General features: G+C 39.8%; 1 protein-coding gene across 1 annotated transcript in view; it reads right to left on the bottom strand.

Annotated features, from left to right (window-relative positions):
- LOC136320894 (secretoglobin family 1D member 2-like) overlaps positions 1 to 23,893 on the bottom strand; it is a 236,610-nt gene that overhangs the window by 138,099 nt on the left and 74,618 nt on the right. The gene's annotated exons all lie outside the window — the stretch shown is intronic.

The following is a 23,893-nucleotide window of genomic DNA, read 5'->3' as shown; positions in this document are numbered from 1 at the left end:
TCTTGTACATTGCATCCTGGAAAACAAAGACAGAGTCATCACTTATATTTTATTGTTCTTACAAAGGACTATCCTGAAAAACAAACATGTTCTCTATTGTTTCCCTGGATTGGTCCACACCAGCGGCAGAGAGCTGGTGCTGGAAGTACCATTGGAATTCTGTGCTGTGTCCTACCGTTCAGGAGACCTCTGCTGACGCAAGAGGGTCCTGTGCTTCCAGAATTTTCTTGAGCAGGGATCCCTTTGCTGATTTTCCCTGCATGTTTTTTTCTCTTCAAGAACTTAATCAATACTCTGTGTTGTCAGTTTTCAGTTCCTCAGCCCAAATTCAGGCAATGTACAATTTGAGTTTCTGCATGGCCTGCATGTTAGAACTTGGGCTAACGGACAGATGACGGCACCCTATCCTTTTGAGACTACAAGACTTTGGACATGCTCACTCTTATGGACTTGTCTGGTCTAGAGGTTTTATTAAAGTTCCCTCATCTTTACTTGAGAGGTTCTTACTTTTTAAAAATTTTAATCATGGTAAATATGCATGACATAATATCATCCTTGTCTGTATTTGAGTGTATACTTTAGTCGTGTTAAGAGCATTCACTCTCCAGAGCAACCAATCTCTAGGACCTTGTCATCTGCTAACGTGCAACTCTAGACCCTTAACATCTCCCCTTTCCTCACACCCTCCACTGCAATCCATTTTCATCCTCGTTTCCTAGAGATTCTTTGGTCTACGAAATGCAATACCTGTCCTTTGTGACTGGCTTTTTTTTAATCATAGTTCTTTACGTTTCATCTATGTTGTCAGAAACCCCTGAGTGAGGGACACTTATCTTTTCGCTGTGGCAATATTGCCAAATAGTTACCCGGGGACATTGTGAATGGAACATTAGGGTAGGGAATGACTGCTGGAAATAACTACACAGTCTCTGCTATAAACAGCAGGAACAGCTCATTGTTTAACTACTGATGTGGTTTTCATCAATGACATCACCCGTAGCCGAGTCACAGCCATGGTTTCCACTTCTCACTCACTGAACTGTAATTAATGCTCAAGAAAATCAATCCCTTATACTCGCAACCTTCCGTTCCTTACAGTGCATTGAAGATTGTGCTAATAAGATGTAAGAAATCATGCTCTATTGTACTTTTCCAGAATCTTTTGAAAGTTCTTTAACATGTTCTATTTGTTTTGATGAACAAGAGGAATTCTTTTGCTCATCACTCTCATGAGTGAGGGTCCTCTTGAGACTCAGGGGTCTCTTCAGCTGAGGGGGTAGGTAATCCTTTGCCCAAACACACTTTTCCCTCCCGCCCTTTCCAGTAATCACTCACTAGAGATTCCACAAAGTGCACAGGCTCCCCAACACCAGCTAGGCTGGCTTACTTGGTGTCGAAGTATTTACACTCACCAACAATTAAATTCACTGGAATAAAGTAAAGCATGAGCAGCACTTTCTTTGAAAAAATTAACGACCATCTTTCAGTCTGCCTGTTATTGTCTAGTCGTTTAGAGCAGTTAAGAAGAAACCAAACTTACCACCATCACTTGGGCATTTGTCAGACTTCCTTCACTCTGCTGGAGAAAGCACTGCTTTGCTTGCCTTATGGACTTTCTGCTTCTGCATCCGGTATGACCTCTCTAAAATTTTCTATGTATTATTATTTGCTCACTTGAGGGTCAGTTGCCTGATTGATCACCTGGCTCACACGTGTGCAGCCAGAACCTGGGATGAAAGCGTGCAAAAGCTGCTTGGTCACAGAGGCATGAACTCCTTGTTGGGCAGCCGTGATGCTTGTCCTTCTCCCACATCCCAGCTGCACGTCCATTCAGAAAAATAATGGGGAATGGTCTGAGTCCTCGGACAGTAACTCAGGATCTGGGTATTTTTTAAGCCCTCACACACTGCTTCCTTGTTACACACACACACACACACACACACACACACACACACACACACACACACACAACTACAAACTAGAGAAGTGAGACGCCCTGTCCTGGGGTGAGGGGAGCAGAGATCTCCCACAGCGACCCTGACAACAAGCCACCCGAGCCCCGCCCCGTGCGGACTCACCTGCGTAGCAGTAAAAGGGGAGGGCAGCGAGCACGAGGACTGGGAGCAGCTTCATGGTCCCGGCAGCGGCTCTGGCTGGTCACTGCGGTGTGGCAGGAAAGAAGGATCTCACTTTGGAGGTGAGTGCCCAGAACTCTTCCTTTTATTTTCTAGGAGGCCACCTTGACTCCTCCCATGGATGAAGGAACAAGTCACCGGATACACCTGGCACTGGGCCAGGAAGGAACACACCAGCCTGTACTCTGTGTGTAGAAACAAAGGACAATAAAAACACTGAAAATTTTTGGAATTGTAGCAATGGCCATATCAGTAGATGAAATGGATGTAGAAGTGCTTGCTGAACAATAAAGAAATGACAACACAGTGACCTGTGTGTCATGCTGCTGTTTTTACTGTCATCTTTTTCATCCCTCCACCTCCTCCATCACAGTTAACTCTTTCTCCCTCTTCATTCCTGTCTTCCTCCCTCCTCCCTAACCCTGCTTCTCCTCTTTTTCTCTTCTGCTTCTTATCAAGGTACAAAAAGCTTAAAATCTGTTTCTGTTCCCCTGATCCACCACACACCTGGGTTGGATGCTGGATCCTAAGATGCCAAGAACAATATTGATTTGGGAAGAGGCCAGAAATGCAGAAAAGTCTGTGATCTCATGTGTGTGCCCTCTCCCAGGTGACCACTTTTGGGAGTCTTCAATCCTAAGGCGAGTGCGAAGGGAATAATGGAAGGGAAGACTGTCTCATTGAACAGTACTTAGTGAGGACCTGCCTGGATCCCAGAGTATGGCCCTGCCTGCCCTGCTGTCTGCTGGGACACGGGACCCTTCATAGGTTCTTCCTCAGCTAAAACGCCCCCATGTCAAGTGCAACAAGTGTGTGCTTCTTTACCCCCATGTTTTCTCCGGAGCCCACAGTGACCTTTCTCAGGTATCAAAGAACTATATACCTCCCCTCACAAAAGACTCATTTATTTTATTATTTTTTTTTTTTATTTTTTTTTTTTATAATTTTATTTTTTTAATGGGGTGACATCAATAAATCAGGATACATATATTCAAAGATAACAAGTCCAGGTTATCTTGTCGTTCAATTATGTTGCATACCCACCACCCAAAGTCAGATTGTCCTCTGTCACCTTCTATCTTGTTTTCTTTGTGCCCCTCCCCACCCCCTATCCCTCTCCCATTCCCCCCTCCCCCCCGTAACCACCACACTCTTGTCAATGTCTCTTAGTTTCAGTATTATGTCCCACCTACATATGGAATAATACAGTTCCTGGTTTTTTCTGATTTACTTATTTCGCTTCGTATCATGTTATCAAGATCCCACCATTTTGCTGTAAATGTTCCGATGTCATCATTTCTTATGGCTGAGTAGTATTCCATAGTGTATATGTGCCACATCTTCTTTATCCAGTCATCTATTGATGGGCTTTTTGGTTGTTTCCATGTCCTGGCCACTGTGAACAATGCTGCAATAAACATGGGGCTGCATGTGTCTTTACGTATCAATGTTTCTGAGTTTTGGGGATATATACCCAGTAGAGGGATTGCTGGGTCATAAGGTAGTTCTATTTGCAGTTTTTTGAGGAACCACCATACTTTCTTCCATAATGGTTGTACTACTTTACATTCCCACCAACAGTGTATGAGGGTTCCTTTTTCTCCACAGCCTCTCCAACATTTGCTATTACCTGACTTGCTAATAACAGCTAATCGAACAGGTGTGAGGTGGTATCTCATTGCCGTTTTGATTTGCATTTCTCTAATAGCTAAAGAAGATGAGCATCTTTTCATATATCTGTTGGCCATTTGTATTTCTTCCTGGGAGAAGTGTCTATTCATATCCTCTTCCCATTTTTTTATTGGATTGTTTGTTTGTTTGTTGTTGAGTTTTATGAGTTCTTTGTATATTTTGGATATTAGGCCCTTATCTGAGCTGTTGTTTGAAAATATCATTTCCCATTTAGTTGGCTTTCTGTTTATTTTGTTATCAGTTTCTCTTGCTGAGCAAAAACTTCTTAGTCTGATGTAGTCCCATTCATTAATTTTTGCCTTCACTTCTCTTGCCATTGGAGTCAAATTTATAAAATGCTCTTTAAAACCCAGGTCCATGAGTTGAGTACCTATGTCTTCTTCTATGTACTTAATTGTTTCAGGTCTTATGTTTAGATCTTTGATCCATTTTGAGTTAATTTTTGTACAGGGAGAGAGACTGTAGTCCAGTTTCATTCTTTTGCATGTGGCTTTCCAGTTTTCCCAGCACCATTTATTGAACAGGCTTTCTTTTCTCCATTGTGTGTTGTTGGCCCCTTTATCAAAAATTATTTGACTATATATATGTGGTTTTATTTCTGGACTTTCTATTCTGTTCCATTGGTCTGAGTGTCTATTTTTCTGCCAATACCATGCTGTTTTGATTGTCGTGGCCCTATAATAGAGTTTGAAGTCAGGTATTGACTCATTTAAACGTTACATTTCCCAAGCAGAAATTGAGGAATCCAGAGATTTGAATGCCTGTATTACTGGTCGCAGGTTTTTTCTCCCCAATATGGACTTTGACTCACATCTTAATCTTCAGCAAAGAAAAATGGCCTTTGGTCTCAGTGTGTGTGCCCTTTTTAAGGCCAACCTGCTGTGGAGGAGAATGACTCAGGTTCCTCCCTGACCTCCTGTGTCCTCACTGAGGGAAACACGAGGGTGAGAGAGAGTTCTAGCTGGCCTGTCCTCGGGCTCTCACAAGTCCTGGGATACACTCACGCTGTTATGTTGGTTATTTGAGCACTGCCATACTGAACAAAGTAATAACATTCAGTGAGAGCTATTTTTATTCTTAGTGATTCATGTATTGAAAGAAAGTCTATAAAAATGAGCCTGTAAGTTCAGCTAATCATTGAGTTTTTTCAAATAAATTTAATGGGGTGACACTAATTAATAAGACTACCTAGGTTTCAGGTAAACATTTCTACAGCATTTTCTGTTGATTATGTTGTATACCCATTATTCAAAGTCAAATCATTTTGTCATTGTAGATTTATCTCTTTAGTCCCCTCCTCCACAACTCTTTCAGCCTGTTAGCCACTTCACTTTTATCTATGTCTATGAAATTCAGTTTTATACTCCACCTATGGGTGAAGTCATATAGCTCTTAGCTTTGATGATTTATTTATTTCACTCAGTATAACGTTCTCAAGGTCCACTCATGTTGTTGTAAATGTCACTATGTCATCATTTTCTATGGCTGAGTAGTATTTCATTGTATGTATGTCCCACATCTTTATTCAATCCTCTATTGAGGGACACTTTGGTTGCGTCCATGTCTTGGCAACCGTGAATAATGCTGCGATGAACATGGGGGTGCACATGTCTTTTCGTATCTATGTTTTCAAAATTGTTTTTGTAGATACCCTGTAAAGTGATTGCTGAATCATATGGTAGTTCTAGTCTTTTTTTTTCTTCATTTATTTATTTTTTTTCTTGATTTATTTTTTTAAATTTATTTATTAAATTTAACGCAGTAACATTGATAAATCAGGGTACATGTGTTGAGAGGAAACATCTCTAGATTATTTTGACATTTGATTGTGCTGTATACCCCTCTCCCAAAGTCAAATTGTCTTCTGTCACCTTCTATCTGGTTTTCTTTGTGCCCCTCCCCTCCCCCAACCCCTCTCTCCTGACCCCCCCACCCCTATCTCCATCACATTCTTGTTCATGTCTCTGAGTCTCATTTTTATGTCCCTTCTATGTATGGATTCATATAGTTCTTAGTTTTTTTCTGATTTACTTATTTCACTCCGTATAATGTTATCAAGGTCCATCCATGTTATTGCAAATGATCCAATGTCATCATTTCTTATGGCTGAGTAGTATTCCATAGTATATATGTACCAAAGCTTTTTAATCCACTCATCCTCTAATGGACACTTGGGCTGTTTCCAGATCTTTGCTATTGTGAACAATGCTGCCACAAACATGGGGGTGCATTTCTCCTTTTGGAGCCGTTCTATGGTGTCCTTGGGGTACATTCCTAAAAGTGGTATAGCTGGGTCAAAAGGCAGTTTGATTTTTAATTTTTTGAGGAATTTCCATACTGTTTTCCACAGAGGCTGCACCAGTCTGCATTCCCACCAGCAGTGCAGGAGGGTTCCCTTTTCTCCATATCCTCGCCAGCACTTATTCTGTGTTGTTTTGTTGATGAGCGCCATTCTGGCTGGTGTGAGGTGATATCTCAATGTGGTTTTAATTTGCATTTCTCTAATGATTAGTGATGTTGAGCATTTTTTCATATGCCTATTGGTCATCTGTATATCCTCTTTGGAGAAGTGTCTATTCATCTCTTTTGCCCATTTTTGGATTGGATTTTTTGTCTTCCTGGTGTTGAGATTTACAAGTTCTTTATAAATTTTGCTTATTAACCCCTTATCAGACGTATTGTCAAATATGTTCTCCCATTGTGTAGTTTGTCTTTTTATTCTGTTCTTGTTGTTTTTAGCTGTGCAAAAGCTTTTTAGTTTGATATAGTCCCATTTGTTTATCCTGTCTTTTATTTTATTTCCCTGTGGAGATAAATCAGCAAATATATTGCTCTGAGAGATGTTCGGGAGCTTACTGCCTATGTTTTCTTCTAAGATGCTTATGGTTTCATGGCCTACATTTAAGTCTTTTATCTATTTTGAGTTTATTTTTGTGAATAGTGTAAGCTGGTGTTCTAGTTTCATTTTTTTGCAGGTAGCTGTCCAATTTTCCCAACACCATTTGTTAAAGAGGCTGTCTTTACTCCTTTGTATTTCCTTACCTCCTTTGTCAAATATCAGCTGTCCATAAAACTGTGGGTTTATTTCTGGGTTCTCTGTTCTGTTCCATTGATCTCTATGCCTGTTCTTATGCCAGTACCAGGCTGTTTTGAGTATAACGGCCTTGTACTATAACTTGATATCAGGAAGTGTGATACCTCCCACTTTATTCTTCTTTTTTCAGATTGCTGAGGCTATTCATGTTCTCTTTTGGTTCCATATAAATTTTTGGAATATGTGGTCTATATCTTTGAAGTATGTCATTGGTATTTTAATTGGTATTGCATTGAATTTATAGATTGCTTTTGGTAATATAGACATTTTAAAGATGTTTATTCTTCCTAACCATGAGCACGGTATATGCTTTCACTTGTTTGTATCTTCCGTGATTTCTTTTATCAATGCTTTGTAATTTTCTGAGTACAAGTCTTTAGTCTCCTTGGTTAAGTTTACTCCTAGGTACTTTATTTTTTTGGTTGTAATTGTGAAGGGGATTGTTTCCTTAATTTCTTTTTCTGACTGTTCATTGTTGGTGTATAAAAATGCCTCTGATTTCTGAGTATTGATTTTATATCCTGCCACTTTGCTGAATTCATTTATCAGGTTTAGTAGTTTTTTGACTGAGACTTTAGGGTTCTCTATATACAATATCATATCATCTGCAAATAATGATAGTTTTACTTCTTTTTTTCCAACTTGAATGCCTTTTATTTCTTCTTCTTGTCTGATTGCTGTGGCTAGGACTTCCAGGACCGTGTTAAATAAGAGTGGTGAAAGGGGGCACCCCTGCCTTGTTCCTGATCTTAAGAGGATTGCTTTTAATTTTTGCCTATTGAGTATGATGTTGGCTGTGGGTTTCTCATAGATGGCTTTTATCATGTTGAGGTGTGTTCCCTGTATTCCCACTTTGCTGAGAGTTTTGATCATGAATGGGTGCTGGATTTTATCAAATGCTTTTTCTGCATCTATTGAAATTATCATATGGTTTTTCTCCTTCTTTTTGTTTATGTGATGTATCACATTGATTGGTTTGAGAATATTGTACCAGCCTTGCCTCCCCAGAATAAATCCCAGTTGATCATGGTGTATGATTTTTTCCATATATTGTTGGATCCGGTTTGCTAATATTTTGTTGAGGATTTTAGCATCTATATTCATCAGTGATATTGGCCTATAATTTTCTTTCTTTGTGTTGTCTTTGCCTGGTTTTGGAATCAGAATTATGCTCACCTCATAAAAGGAGCTTGGAAGTCTTCCTTCCTCTTGAATTTTTTGAAATAGTTTGAGAAGGATAGGAGTTAGTTCTTCTTTGAATATTTGGTAGAATTCCATTGTGAAGCCATCGAGCCCCGGGCTTTTCTTTGTTGGGAGTTTTTTGATAACTGCTTCGATCTCATCTATTTTAATTGGTCTGTTTAGGTTTTCTGATTCTTCTAGATTGATTTTTGGAAGATTGTATGTTTCAAGGAATTTGTCCATTTCTTCTAGGTTTTCTAGTTTTTTGGCATACAATTCTTCATTGTATTTTCTTACAATATTTTGTATTTCTGTTGTGTCAGGGGTTATTTCTCCTCTCTCATTTCTAATTTTATTTATTTGAGTCCTCTCTCTCTTTTTCTTGGTTAAAGGTTCATCAATCTTGTTTATCTTTTCAAAGAACCAGCTCCTAGTTTCATTGATCCTCTATATTGTTTCTTTAGCTTCTTTGTCATTTATTTCTGGTCTGACCTTTATTATTTCCTTCCTTCTACTACATTTGGGCTCTACTTGCTGTTCTTTTTCTAATTCTTTTAGATGCAGGGTTAAGTTGTTTATTTGAGCTTTTTCTAGCTTCTGAAAGTGTGCCTGTAGTGCTATGAACTTCCATTTCAACACTGCTTTCTCTGTGTCCCATAAATTTTGAGTTGTTGTATGCTCATTGTCATTCGTTTCTAGGAATTTTTTTATTTCTTCTTTGATCTCATTCTTAATCCATTCATTATTTAACAACCTGCTATTTAGTTTCCATGTGTTTGAGAATTTTTGAGCTTTTCTGTTGTGGTTCATTTCTAGTTTTATGCCGTTGTCATTGGAGAAAGTGCTTGATATGATTTCAGTCTTCTTAAATTTGTTGAGAGCACTTTTGTGCCCTAACATGTGGTCTCTCCTAGAGAATGTACCATGAGCACTTGAAAAGAATGTATATTCTGCTGCTTTAGGGTGAAAGGTTCTGAAGATATCTATTGAATCGAGTTGATCTAGTGTTTCCAATAAGTCTGTGTTTCTTTGTTAATTTTCTTTCTTGACGATCTATCTAGTGATGTTAGTGGGGTATTGAAATCCCCTACTATTATAGTATTGCTGTTGATCTCGCCCTTTAAATCCATCAAAGTCTTCTTTATAAATTTGGGTGCTCCTATATTAGGTGCATAGATATTTATAATAGTTATATCTTCCTGTTGGATTACTCCCTTTATCATTATGTAGTGGCCTTCTTTATCTCTTACTATATCCTTTGTTTTAAAGTCCAATTAGTCTGATATAATATTGCAAACCCAGCTTTTTTTTCATTTCCGTTTGCATGAAATGTTTTTTTGCATCCTTTTACCTTCAATCTATGTGTGTCTTTTGTTCTAAGGTGTGTCTCTTGTAGACAGAATATGTATGGGTCCTGTTTTCTTATCCACGCAGCTACCCTATGTCTTTTGATTGGATCATTTAATCCATTTACATTTAAGGTTATTATTGATATATAGTTGTTTATTGCCATTTTCTACTTTAAAGTTGTATTCCTTTTTTGCTATATTCTTTTCCCACTTTGATCTGTTTACAACAGGCCCCTTAACATTTCCTGCAGCATTGGTTTGGTTGTAATGAATTCTTTAAGTTGTTTTTTGTCTGGGAAGTTTTTTATTTCTCCTGCGATTTTAAACAGTAGGCTTGCTGGATAATGTAGTCTTGGTTGTAGGTTCTTGTTCTGCATTACTTTGAATATTTCTTGCCATTCCCTTCTGGCCTCAGGTGTTTCTGTTGAGAAGTCGGATGTAATCCTTATGGGGGCTCCTTAGTAGGTGATTACTTTTTTTCTCTTGCAGCTTTTAATATTTTCTCTTTATCACTTAGCTTTGTTATTTTAATTATGATGTGTCTTGGTATAGGTTTCTTTGGGTTTCTCTTTTATGGAGTTCTCTGTGCTTCTTGGACTTGTGAGAGTTTCTCTTGCATTAATATAGGGAAGTTTTCAGCTATGATATGATTAAACAAAGTCTCTATCCCTTGTTCTTTTTCTTCTTCTTCAGGAACCCCTATGATGCGGATGTTATTTCTCTTCATGTTGTCACAGAGCTCTCTAAGAGTTTCTTCTGACTTTTTGAGTCTCTTTTCTCTTTTCTTCTCTGCTTTCATGCCGTCAATTCAGTTGTCCTTTAACTCGCTGATATGATCCTCAGCTCTATCTATCCTGTTTTTAATTTCTTCCATTGTGGTCTTTATTTCTGATATTGTATTTGTCATCTCCGACTGATTCTTTTTTATACTTACTATTTCTTTATTTAGGTGTTCATAATGAACATCCATTGTTCTTCTAAGATCCCTAAGCATCCTTACAATCATTAGTTTGAACTCTGCATCTGGAAGTTTGATTATCCATATCACTCAGTTCATCTCCTGAAGGTGTCTCTTATGGTTTCATTTGGATTGCACTTCTTTGTCTTCTCATTATGTTTTGGGTGTTTTATTTGTAGAGTTGGTTGAGTCTAGGCTTGGTGTTGTCTGCCTCCAGTTTTCAGTTGTGTTATTTCTAGGTCTTCTTGGGTTGGTATCAGCTGTTATCTGTAATCCACTTTTGGATTTGGGCAGCTTTGAAGTCTTGATTTGTTTGTTTTCTTAACAGGTGATAGTCTTGTTTACTGATCTCAGCAGGGGGCTTCCTTGAAACTGTATCCAGGAATGTGATGGATGTAACCTGAGACTCTGAAGGCCTCTTTAGCCAGCTAATCTCACTGGGGGCAGGGTGTTTTCTCAGCTTCAGTAGGGGGAGGTGTATCTCAGATCTCCATGGAGACCTGAGTTACTGTGCCTCCTCCCCACTTCTTGTTTTCAGCTGTGTCTTTTTGCAGTGATTGGAGCTGGATAGATGTCCGGAGATCTCTGATCCAGAAGCAATTCAGCTCTGTTTTGTGAAAGGTTCAGTCCCTCCCCCAGCTATGGTCGCCTCCAGCATGGATGAGTCAGCTTTTTTAGGTCATTTCCTGCATTCCTTAGTGCCTCACAGTCTGTTCCTCTCCCTGTCCTTTCCACTTGGGAGATAAAATGGTCTTTTCAACACACCTCGCTCCTTGGTCGCCAGGCAAGTGGCTATGAGCAGTAGTTTCTGCTCTTTTCCCTGTGTGAGATCCCCTCTGGGCTCTGAGCCTCACCCCCCCCTCCGTTCCTGTAAGCAGGGGAGATTCAGGCACTCCCTACCAGGTTTTTTTGTGGCTTCTTCTTTGCTCCTTGGTTTTTGAGAGCTGTTCTTGCAGTTCAGAGTTGGTTTTTCATACTGATTTTTTCTAAATTGATCTGTATTCCAGTTTGGTGGTGAGAGCTGGGCGTCTGTGAGTCCGCCTACTCCGCTGCCATCTTTAGTCCTCTGGTAGTTCTAGTCTTAATATTTTGTGGAAATACTGTACTTACTTCCATAATGGTTGCACAAATTTGCATTTTTAGCATCAGTGATTGAGGGTCTCTTTTTCTCCATAGCCTCTCTAACATTTGTTATTATCTGTCTTTTCGATAATAGCCAATGTAACAGGTGTGAAGTGGTTTTTTATTGTAGTTCTGATTTGCATTTCACTAATAGCTAGTAAAAATGAGCAATTTTTCACATATCAGCTGGCCATTTGAATGTCTTCTTGGGAGAAGTGTCTATTCAGCACCTCTCCCCATTATTAATTGGCTTATTTGCTTATATGTTGCTGACAAATGTAAGTCCCTTATATATTTCGGATATTAACTTTTTATCAGAACTGTTGTTTGTAAATATTATCTTCCATTTGATTGGCTGCCTTTTCCCTTTGTTGTCAGATTCTTTTGCTGTGTAGAAGCTTTTTAGTTTGATATAGTCACATTCAGTAATTGTTGCCTTTATTTTCCTTGCTTTTGGAGTCAAATTAATAAATTATTCTCTATAGCCAAGGCCCATAAGTTTAGTACCTATGTTTTCTTCTATGTAGTTTATTGTTTCAGATCTTAAAGTTAAGTCTTTGTTACATTTTGAATTAATTTTTGTGTGAAGAGAAAAACGAGTCAAGTTTAATTCTTTTGCAGGAGGCTATCCAATTTTCCCAGCACCATTTATTGAAGAGGCTTTCTTTTCTCCATTGTGTGCTTTGGCTCTTTGGTAAAAGATTATTTGTCCATATATATGTGGTTTTATTTCTGGACTCTGGATCCCATTTCCTGGGTCTGCTTGTCTGTTTTTCTTCCAATACCATGCTGTTTTGATGATCATGGCTCTTTAAAAAATTTGAAATAGACAGTGTCATAACTCTGCCTTCATTCCTTTTTCTCAGGATTGGTTTGGCTATTCATGTTGTTTTCTGACTCCATACAAACCTGATGATTTTTTCTTCTTTTTCTTTAGAAAACAACATTGGAATTTTGATAGGGATTACATTAAGTTTGTTTTATATTGCTTTGGGTAATAAGGCCATTTTAATTGTTGATTCTTCAAATCGATGAATGTGCATTTCAGTAACTTGACCAAGGCATACAGCTAGTGGGAGGCAGAGCCAAATAAGAAGCCCAGTGTCTAGGATCAGAGCTCTCAATACTACTGCTCTCCTTAGTTTGACCCTGTGGACCTCCACTTCATAACTCAGATAAATGCCTGTGCCCTTGACATGCACAACTGCGCTATTTGGCCTCCAGGTAGATTTCTGTGCACCGCCCACGATGTTCTGCTCAAGGCCTTTGCTCCATGTGAAACCTTCTTCTCCACTGTCTATGCCTGGTTGCCTTTAGTTGGAAACTCTTCATTTATTCCCAATGCCACACCAAAGACAGCCCATGCTGGTGTCAGATTGTGTCCTTGAATCTTTGGGGTCAACTTCTCAAGACTGCATGGCTCTTGTGAGTACTATTCTTCTGGTGACCAGGACCTGACTCCATGTCTTTATCTCCCTCTTCAGGTCTTAGAAAGCATGACCTGAGCTCTTCTGGTCTGAGTGTGACAATAGTAAAAGAGTGGGTATCTAATTACCTGTTGTATAACTGCTTTTTTGGAAAAGTTTAATATTCTACAAAGAATTCTCTGATTATATAACATGTTTTATTAGTGGGTCTATTTAGAAGGAGGACCTCATTTAAAATGGAAACTCCAGAAAGTCAAGGTTCACCCCCAACAGTAAACCCAGACATCAGACTGCCAATATGACACCACCACCACTTTCTTTATGAACCTGGTGAGAGTTGGAACCTTGACATCCAGGGACAGAAACACCTCAGTTCTCTGCTCCCTGGAGATAAACATTAGCTTGATTTAATCTCACCCAGATCCATCTAATGACTTGGGACCGAGAACTAGATTTGGAAGTTGAGTCAGATTCAAGTGTCACCTCCAATTAATTCCTTTTGCCTCATTCATCAAAACCTTGAACTTACACAACTTGATACTTCTACATAATGTGTGGTTGAATATTTAACTGACACACACATGTGACGGTTTATATGGTTCATCAGATTTCGAAACCAAATCTCTATTCGGTTCGTAATTTTCCCTCCAGCTAGTGCCCATGTTTTCTTGCTAACCATTGTCCTCTAGAGTTTGAATCTGTGATCATAAGAGTGTTACAATGAGAATAGGAGAGATATAATAATACTTATTTCCAATATTAAAACTGTGATTCTCTACTGGGGCTGATTTTCTCCTTTTTTTGCACCAGTTGTTCTATAATAATTTCTCAAGTCCAGAGATATTTTTCTGTCCCCTGGTGTGGGTGGTGGCCATTGGCATCACATGTATGAGACCAGTTTTGAAGCTAAATAACCTGCGGTGCTTAGAGCACCCACTCAGAGAAAAAAAACTCTTCAACTTCCATGGCACTAAAGTCACAGTTGAGACACCCAGTCATGGAGCGATCCCTGACAGCATTCGTCCTTGTAACAAAAGATGAGGGCAGCACAGAAGCCTTAAATTGAGGACAGTGAGGAGCTGCTGTGTTGACTGATGGTGGCAGTAGAGTGGTCACATGTGACCTCTAGTGCATGAAACTCATCTCCACGTTTGGGACCTTGCCAGGCTTGTCCTCCCTTTTAGAGGTCCCCACCCTCTCCTCTCTGTCACCCTCATTGACTTTGTCCTTCAGGATCCACTCAGTCCTCCCCTGCTCACAGTCTAATCTAGGAAAATGCAAGCTCACATGAGCTTTGTTCTCTGTTGAATGTCGATAGGTCTCTAATTTCTACGATAGAAACCCATCCTGTGATATAACATACTGTTCTTCACTTTCCTATCTTATCTCTTGTCATTTAATATGATAATCAATTCCCTAAGAAAATTCATTAATTCTTTCAAGAAAATACATGAAGAATCTCGTAAGTTTGGTGCCACATAGATCCCTACATGGCCTTCAATGCTGTGCCATGTCTTAACTCATTTTTTGCCATATTTTGTCCTTGTGAATTTTAGTCCTGTCATTCCTTGTCGTTTCTGTCTGACAGTTTCCTATATTTTCAAATATTTTATTTTAAAATAATCATGTCAGAAAATTATTCAAAATGGAAAAACAACTTCCAATGAGTAGCACTAGATGACTCCTCAATCATTTTTTTATTGATTTTAATTTATTGTGTTTACATAGATTCTAGTGTTGCCCCTAATGCAACCTCCATCCCCCGTATTCCTGTCAACATCTCCCTTGTTCTTCTTCTAATAGCGCCCTCCCCACTTCCCTTTAGCTTTATCCCATCCTATCATCCCCTTTCCCTCTGTCCTCTTTTCTTCTCCTCCCTTTCATCCCTTCTCTGTCTCAATTCCGTCCCTCACTTCACATTGTTCATTGGATTCCTCAAATGAGTGAGGTCACATAATATATTTCTTTTTTCCTTGGCTTATTTCACTTAACAAAATAGTTTCCAGGTCCTTCCATGTTTTCGCAAAAGGTAAAATTTCCTTCTTTTTTGTGGCCCCATGGTACTTCATTGTATATGTGTACCACTGCTTTTTAATTCACTTGTTCGCTGAGGGACACTTGGAATATTTCCAGATCTTCGCTATTGTGAACAATGCTGCCATAAACATGGGGGTGCATTTCTCCTTTTCAAACAGTGCTTTGATGTTCTTGGGGTATATTCCTAAAAGTGGAATAGCTGGGTCAAAAGGCACTTCCATTTCTAATTTCTTGAGGAATCTCCATACTGTTTTATACAATGACTGTACCAGTCTACATTCCCACCAGCAGTGCAAGAGGATTTCTTTTCTCCACATCTCGCCAGCACTTATTCTGTGATGTTTTGTTAATAAGCACCATTCTGAATGGTGTGAAGTGACATCTCATTGTGGTTTTAATTTGCGTTTCTCTAATGATTAGTGATGTTGAACATTTTTTCACCTGTCTATTGGCCATCTGTATTTCCTCTTTGGAGAAGTGTCTATTCATTTCTTTCACCCATATTTTGATTGAATTGTTTATCTCCCTGCTGTTGAGTTTTAGCACTTCTTTATAAATTTTGGTTATTAACCCCTTATCAGATGTATTGTCAAATATGTTCTCTCATTGTGCAGTTTGTCTTTTTATTCTGTTCTTATTTTCTTTAGCTATGCAAAAGCTTTTTATTTTGATATAGTTCCATTTGTTTACCTTGTCTTTTATTTCACTTGCCCGTGGAGATAATTTAGCAAATATATTGCTGCGAGAGAAGTCTGAGAGCTTACTGCCTATGTTTGCTTCTAAGTTGTTTATGGTTTCTCGGCTTACATTTAAGTCATTTCTCCATTTTGAGTTTATTTTTGTGAATGGTGTAAATTGGTGGTCTAGTTTCATTTTTTTGCATGTAGCTGTCCAATTTTCCCAACACCGTTTTTTAAAGAGGCTGTCTTTACTCCATTGTATGCTCTTACCTCCTTTGTCTAATATCAGTTGTCCATAAAGGTGTGGGTTTATTTCTGGATTCTCTGCTCGGTTCCATTGATCTATATACCTGTTCTTATGCCAGTACTAAGCTGTTTTGAATACAGAGGACTTGTAGTATAACTTGATATCAAGAAGTGTGATATCTCCCCCTTTATTCTTCCTTTTCAAGATTGCTGAGGCTATTCGTGTTCTTTCTTGGTTTTATATAAATTTTTGGAATATGTGTTCTGTATCTTTGAAGTATCTCATTGGTATTTTAATTGGTATTGCATTGAATTTATAGATTGCTTTAGGTAATATAGACATATTAGTGATGTTTATTCTTCCTAACCATGAGCATGGATTATGCTTCCCCTTGTTTGTATTTTCCTTGATTGCTTTTATCAATGTTTTATAATTTTCGGAGTACAGGTCTTTAATCTCCTTGGTTAAATTTACTCCTAGGTACTTTATTTTTTTTATTTGCAGTAGTGAAGAGGATTGTTTCCTTAATTTCTCTTTCTTTTTTTTTTTTTTTTAAATTTTTCCGAAGCCGGAAACGGGGAGAGACAGCCCGACAGACTCCCGCATGTGCCCGATCGGGACCCACCCGGCACGCCCACCAGGGTATGCTCTGCTCACCAGGGGGCGATGCTCTGCCCCTCTGGGCGCTGTTCTGCTGCGACCAGAGCCACTCCAGCGCTGGGTCAGAGGCCGAGGAGCCATCCCCAGCGCCCGGGTCATCCTCGATCCAATGGAGCCTTGCTGTGGGAAGGGAAGAGAGAGACGGAGAGAAAGGATAGGGGGAGGAGTGGAGAAGCAGATGGGCGCTTTTCCTGTGTGCCCTGGCAGGGAATCGAACCCAGAACCCCTGCACACCAGGCCGACAATCTACCACTGAGCCAACCGACCAGGGCCTTTAATTTCTCTTTCTGACAGTTCATTGTTGGATATATAAAAATACCTCTGATTTGTGAGTACTAATATTTTATCCTGCCACCTTGCTGACTTCATTTATCAGGTCCAGTACTTTTTTGACTGATTTTAGGGTTTTCTATATATAATATTATATCATCTGCAAATAATGATAGTTTTACTTCTTTTCTTCCAAATTGGAAGCCTTTTATTTTTTCTCTAGTCTGATTGCTGTGGCTAAAACTTCTATGACTGTGTAGAATAAGAGTGGAGAAAGGGGGCACCCATGCCTTGTTCCTGATTTTAAGGAGATTGCGTTTAATTTTATCCCATTGAATATGATGTTGACTGTTGGTTTGTCATAGATGGCCTTTATCATGTTGAAGTATGATCCCTGTATTCCCACTTTGCTGAGAGTTTTGATCATGAATTGGTGCTAAATTTTATCAAATGCTTTTTCTGCATCTATTGAAATTATCATGTGGTTTTTCTCCTTCCTATTGTTTATGTGATGAATCGCATTGATTGATTTGTGAATATTGTACCAGCCTTGCCTCCCCAGAATAAATCCCACTTGATCATGGTGCATAATTTTTTTCAAATATTGCTGGATTCGGTTTGGTAATATTTCGTTTAGAATTTTAGCATCTAAATTCATCAGGGGTATTGCCTATAATTTTCTTTCTTTGTGTTGTCTTTGACTGATTTTTGAATCAGAATTATGCTCACCTCATAAAAGGAGCTTGGAAGTCTTCCTTCCTCTTGAATTTTTTTTTTGAAATAGCTTAAGAAAAATAGGAATTAGGTCTTTGAATATTTGGTAGAATTCACTTGTGAAGCCATTAGGCTCAAATCTTTTGTTTGTTGGGATTTTTTTTATATCTGTTTCAATCTCATTTGTTGTAATTGGTCTGTTTACGTTTTCTGATTCTTCCAGATTGATTTTTAAAAGATTGTATGTTTCAAAAAATTTGTTTATTTCATCTAGGTTGTCTAATATTTTGGCAAATGTTCTTCATAGAATTTTCTTACACTTCTTTGTATTTCTGTTGTGTCAGTTGTTATTTCTCCACTCATTTCTAATTTTATTTATTTGAGTCCTCTCTCTTTTTTGCCTGGTGAGTCTGGTTAAAGGTCATCAATCTTGTTTACCTTTTCAAAGAACCAGCTTCTGGTTTCATTGATCCTCTATATTGTTTCTGTAGCCTCTATGTCATTTATTTCCACTCTGATTTTTATTGTTTCCTTCCTTCTACTACATCTGGGCTTTACTTGCTGTTCTTTTTCTATTTCATTTAGGTGCAGGGTTGTTTATTTGAGCTTTTTGTAGCTTCTAAGGTATGCCTGTAAAGCTATGAATTTCCCTCTCAATACTGTTTTGCTGTGTCCCATTAATTTTGAGTTGTTGTATGCTCATTATCATTCTTTTCTAGAAAGTTTTTAATTTCTTCTTTGATCTCATTGTTAAGTTATTTGTTATATAATAATTTTCTATTTAGTTTCCAAGTGTTTGAGTATTTTTCAGTTTCTCTGTTGTGGTTGATTTCTAGTTTCATGCCATTGTGGTCAGAGCAAGTGCTTAATATGATTTCAATCTTCTTAAATTTCTTGAGACTGCTTTTGCTCCGTAACATGCAGTCTATGCTAGAGAATATACCATGAGCACATAAAAAGAATGTATATTCTGCTGCTTTGGGGTGAAAGGTCCTGAAGATATCTATTAAATCCATTAGATCTAGTGTGTTCTCAATATCTGCTGTTTCTTTCTTAATATTTTTTCTTAAGGCTCTATCTAGTGATGTTAGTGGGGTATTGAAATTTTCTACTATTATAGTATTGCTGTTGATCTCACCCTTTATATGCATCAAAGTCAACTTTATATATTTAGGTGCTCCTATATTAAGTGCGTAGATTATTATAATAGTTATATCTTCCTGTTGAATTGCTCCCTTTATCAATGTGTAGTATCCTTCTTTATCTCTGACTATACCCTTCGTTTTAAAGTTCATTTTGTCTGATATAAGTTTTGCTACCCCAGCTTTTCTTTATATTCATTTGCATGAAATATTTTTTTCTATACTTTTACCTTCAGTCTATGTGCATCTTTTGTTTTAAGGTGTGTTTCTAGTAGACAGCATATGTGTGGGTCCTTTTTTCTTATCCACGCAGCTAGCCTATGTCTTTTGATTGGATCAGTTAATCCACTTAAATTTAAGGTTATTATATTGTAGATATGTAGTTGTTTATTGCCATTTTATTCTTTAAAGATATATTCCTCTTTTGCTATATTCTTTTCCCCCTTTAATCTGTTTACAATAGGCCCCTCAATATTTCTTGCAGCATTGATTTGGTTGTAATGAATTCATTTCTGATATGGTATTTGTCATTTCTGACTGATTCTTTTTTATTATTTTAAAGTCATTTTTTGTACTTGCTATCTCTTTATTTAGGTGTTCCTTATGTCCATCTCTTGTTGTTCTAAGATCTTTGAGCATCCTAAAAATCATTGTTTTAAATTCTGCATCTGGTAATTTGGCTATATCTGACTCATTCAAGTCCTTCTGGGAATTTCTCTTAATTCATTTGGGTTGCATTTCTCTGCCTTCCTATTTTGTCTGTGTATAAGAAGGGTGTGACCACCGAATTTTATGTTCCCTTATGTGTGGTCTGTCTGCAGACTGGCCACTCCCTCTGCCACTGCCTCAGGTGTTCAAGTATGGCCATTTCCAGTGCCAACCTGCTGCTGCTGTTACTGAAGTTTCTGCCTCTCCTCCATAGGAGGTGCTGTGTTCACATGCCCAGGTCTACAAGCCTCAGCCAGCCCTAGTTTTCACCCAGCCCCTGCAGGTGGGGCTATGCACTGCACCATGGGTGCACATCTCAGCACCCTGGGCAGGGCTGCATAATTATGCTCAGCTGCAGTTCTCTGCTTGATCTGAAACTTTCACCATGCCCCTGCTGGGAGAGCTGTGCTCGCATTTCAGGCCACAAGCCCTGGCTCCACAAGCCATACAGGGATGAATGCTGGTGATCAGCCACAGGTCTCTGAGTTATCCAGCCTTCACCTTTCCCCTGCGGACAGGCTTGCAGGTGGGACCGCGCTTGCTCATCCAGCCCACAGCAAGATTCGTCCACTTTCATGCACTGATTCTGCCCCTGCTGGGGGGACTGAGCTTACACCAGGCCTCATTTGTGGCCAGCCAAGCTTACGCCACTGCCAACAGCACCACGCTTCCACATCCCCTGCAGCCCACCCTCTGGCGTGCACTCAGCAGTGTGGGTGGGGGCGCTGCAGCTAAGACCCTAGCACTCAATACTGTATTCCTGATGGCTCCCTTCTTCTAAGCAACTCTGCTCTGAGTGCTGCAGGGAGGTTATTTGGCTGGTGTCCTACTTCCCTTTGCTGGTATTGCTGGATCCAGGGAAAATATTCACTTTAGATTTGGGGAATGACTCAGCCCAGGGTGTATATGGCTGTCCCTCAAAGTGTTTCTTCCTGTACCTCCTAGATCACACTCTCTTCCTGCTACTCTGGTCCTCTCATCTCTCCCCATCCCCCAGAGTCCCAGGTGAATGGTTGTGAAAGAGGTTTTCTACGCAGTCCCTTTAAGAAGAATCCTGGGTCTGAAAAATCTTTTTTCACAAACAGTATCCTGGCTTGTTTTGCAACAAAATACTGTCCATACATGTCTTCTAGTCTTTGGGGCTGCTTGCTGGGGCTTTGTTCCTGAGGCCCAGGACCCTCCCTTCTCTGCTAAACTCTCTTTCTGCCATGCGAGTCTCTCCGGGCTACCATTTGCTCCATGGAGCTGGGCAGCCCTCTCTGCATTTCCACTTTTCCTACCAGTCTCAATGTGGATTCTTCAGTGATCCTTGGTTAAAGAGTCCTCTTATTTGACTCCAAAGTTGGTTTTTCCACATAATGGTTCTTAAAATTAAGTTGTAATCCACTTTGGTTCTGGGAAGTGTAAGTTGGTATGTCTGTCTACTCCACCGCCATCTTTCTGCCCCTCAAATCCCCAATCTTATACACACCATGCCATCTCCACTTTCCCACAAATGGGATCACTGCATCTCATGATGTTGATGTGTAAAATTATATCATTTACCCTTCTCTGCAGCTCATTTACATACACCTGTGTTATATCTTGCATGCACTGGGATGCATGACTTGTCTTTCTTCATCCAGCCCTTTCTGTAGAGCAAATTCTCCCCTACCTTCTGAGAAAAACCTCATGGGAGATAAAACTTCAGCAGATCTGCTGTTCCTCTTGGATTTGTTTATTTTCATGCTGAAATGCTAGTTGACTGCCTCAGAATTCCATTTGTACACAGGTACAGGCTAGACCTCTGAACTTTTCTCTATGCCCTTCAGTCTGTTCTGATGCTACTTTTATTCCCCATCCTGGCAGGTGACCTAGTGTTTCTTTTTGAAAGAACCTCCTTCCTTTAAAGTGATGTTTCCAAACATCACAAAATGTATTCTGATGTGGGGAATGAGTGAGCTGTTCTAGTTCATAGTCTCCACTGTGGGGACATTTTTTTGATGTATTTCTTTGGTGATTTTCTTCCAGCATGATCCCTCTCATTTAAATTTTTATTACTTGGAAATCTTGGATTGATGACTTAACATGCTTATTGTCTCTCTCATTTCTGTTCTTTATATTACACACACTCTCTCTCTCTCCCTCTCTCTCTATCTCTCTCTCTCTCACACACACACACACAGAATTTTCACACTATATTCCAAATTTTTTATGTCTTTATCTAGGTGTCATATTAATTATTTCCTAGAGGTTTTGATTTATGTTGAATGTTTATTTACCCTGAGGAAAAACATATCATAGTAATCTGCTCTTTCTAAAGACCCATGTCGTGTCCCATGAGAGAGTGTTCTGCCTGGCCCAAAGGACTTTGATGTCTTCATAAGACTATGTGTCTCTGAAGAACTTGAATGAATTCTTGTCTCTTTCCATTTTCATGCCCTCAATATGTCAGAAATGATAGTTAGCAACTATGACACACATAGAATTAAAATAAAAGGAGAAGAAAACAGTGTTAATTTTGAGGTTGGTAAAGTTTTGATTATCCTCCATTCAAGAATACACTCATTACAAAATGAAGACATTGAGTCTTATTTTATAGGAGTGAAGAGCCCTTGAAAGTTTTCTCTAAGTGACCATTTGGCAAACCAGTACCTTGGGCTTCCATTTCGAAGTTGTCAATGAGAGTAAGAGTGATGCAGGGAAAAGTCATTTGAGGGGCAGAGTCTAGGCAGAGAATGATGACACTTGTCCCAAGGAGAACTGGAACCTCAAAGATAAAGGCAAAAGACTCTGCAGAATCAATTCTTTCTACCGAGTTATACTAATTTATGCATTTGAACATGAGTTTCTAAAGATTTATGATATCTTCAACATAGAAAATCTCAGGTGGCTCATCTAACAGAAAGTTGACACCACACATGATTTGACATGAGTTGTCAGCAATGCAGGGAGAGTGTCCAGGGACTTGAAATACATGCTGAATGACATGTAGACAGGATAACTGAACACAGCGTCTGGGTGACATGGGGACAGAGGGGAGACTGGGACCAGGTCAGACAAGGCCTGTGTGCCCCACCAGTGGGGGGCCTTGTCCTCCCCACGTTATTCCAGGCTGTGTTTCTCAGGCTGTGGCAACAGCTCTGTGACCCTGTTTCTGCTGGGCACAGGATGTGAATGAACACAGCAGGCGTTCCAGAAAATAGAGACTAATTTAAGTGGACATGTTACCCCTGTGATCACATTTTGGATGGAAAGCTTTGGACACAATATATAATAGTAGCTAACACTTCTTTTCTATTTTCTGAACCTTAGTTTGTATAACTATATCCTTTATAATTGGTAAAATGGTGTAGGTCTACTAATAAGTCCTTTTACTTGAAACGGAAACACATGACCTCTAATATTTCCAAGTTGAAAAGGGTGTCTGAGGGCGACCTGGCCATGGAGGGGAATGAACTCAGTGGACTCTTAGGTGTCAGCAGGCAAAGGAGCTGAAGTAGGCTTATAAGAGCCCCAAACAGACCCACACCCTAAACAGGGACATATCATGTGCCCTCCATGGCAATTAGGAGTTTGTATATGTGTGAAAGTCAGAGATTTTCAGCTAGGGAGATGATCCTGAATTTTCTGGGGACCTCTAAATGCCATCCCACATATTCTATATGAAGGGGACAAGGAGATTTTCAAACAGACAAAAAAAATTGACAATATCCCCTCATGGGGCAGAGATAGGAGGGATGTGGGTACCAGAGGAGAGCTATCAGCGCTCAGCTGGAGGAACCAGGGATAAATGTTCCCGCTATGTTCCAGAGCCAGCATGACCTCCTGACACTGTGATTTCAGCAGAGGTTACAGATTTTAGACTTTAGTGCTCTGTACCTGGAGAAAACAATTTAACTGAAGCCACCAAGTATGCGGCTGTGTGTCACGGCAGCCACAGGAAACCAAATATGACCTGTGATGTATCCATCATCTGAGTCAGCTGCCTCATTGGATGGGGGCCAATTAGCCTGAATGGCCTCATGGAAGAGGAGTAGGTGGGGAGACACTGTGCTCATCTGACATGTTCCCCCTGCAGTAAGTGTGGATGGTATGAATGGAGCTGTCTCCATGGGAGATGGACGCCAGTGTCCGGGTCTATAGGGAGTCCCTGAAAGAGGTACCGGTATCGGGGTGGAGGTGAGCAATGCGCATGTGCAGAGTGCCGGCAGTAAGTGAAGGTTGAACCCTGCAGATTCACTACAAGTGGAGAAGTGGACAGAGATCATGTCACAGAGGGCCATCCGGGCATTGACCCCAGGATAGGTGAGGACCGAGCAGGGTTTGTGCTGACGATGAGGGCGCAGTAGCAGCGATACTGCTGAGTGGGAACCCTATGACCGTCATCAGGCTCCGCAGTCCGCGACCCGGAGCAGGACGTTCTCGTGCTTTAACCCTCAACCGCCCCGCCCTCAGGGCCAGGTGACCGGGCAGTCTGTGGGGTCATGCAGGATG

The sequence above is a fragment of the Saccopteryx bilineata genome, chromosome 1 (assembly GCF_036850765.1).
Source record: "Saccopteryx bilineata isolate mSacBil1 chromosome 1, mSacBil1_pri_phased_curated, whole genome shotgun sequence".
Classification (NCBI taxonomy): domain Eukaryota; kingdom Metazoa; phylum Chordata; class Mammalia; order Chiroptera; family Emballonuridae; genus Saccopteryx; species Saccopteryx bilineata.
This window is presented reverse-complemented; position numbering and strand designations above follow the sequence as displayed.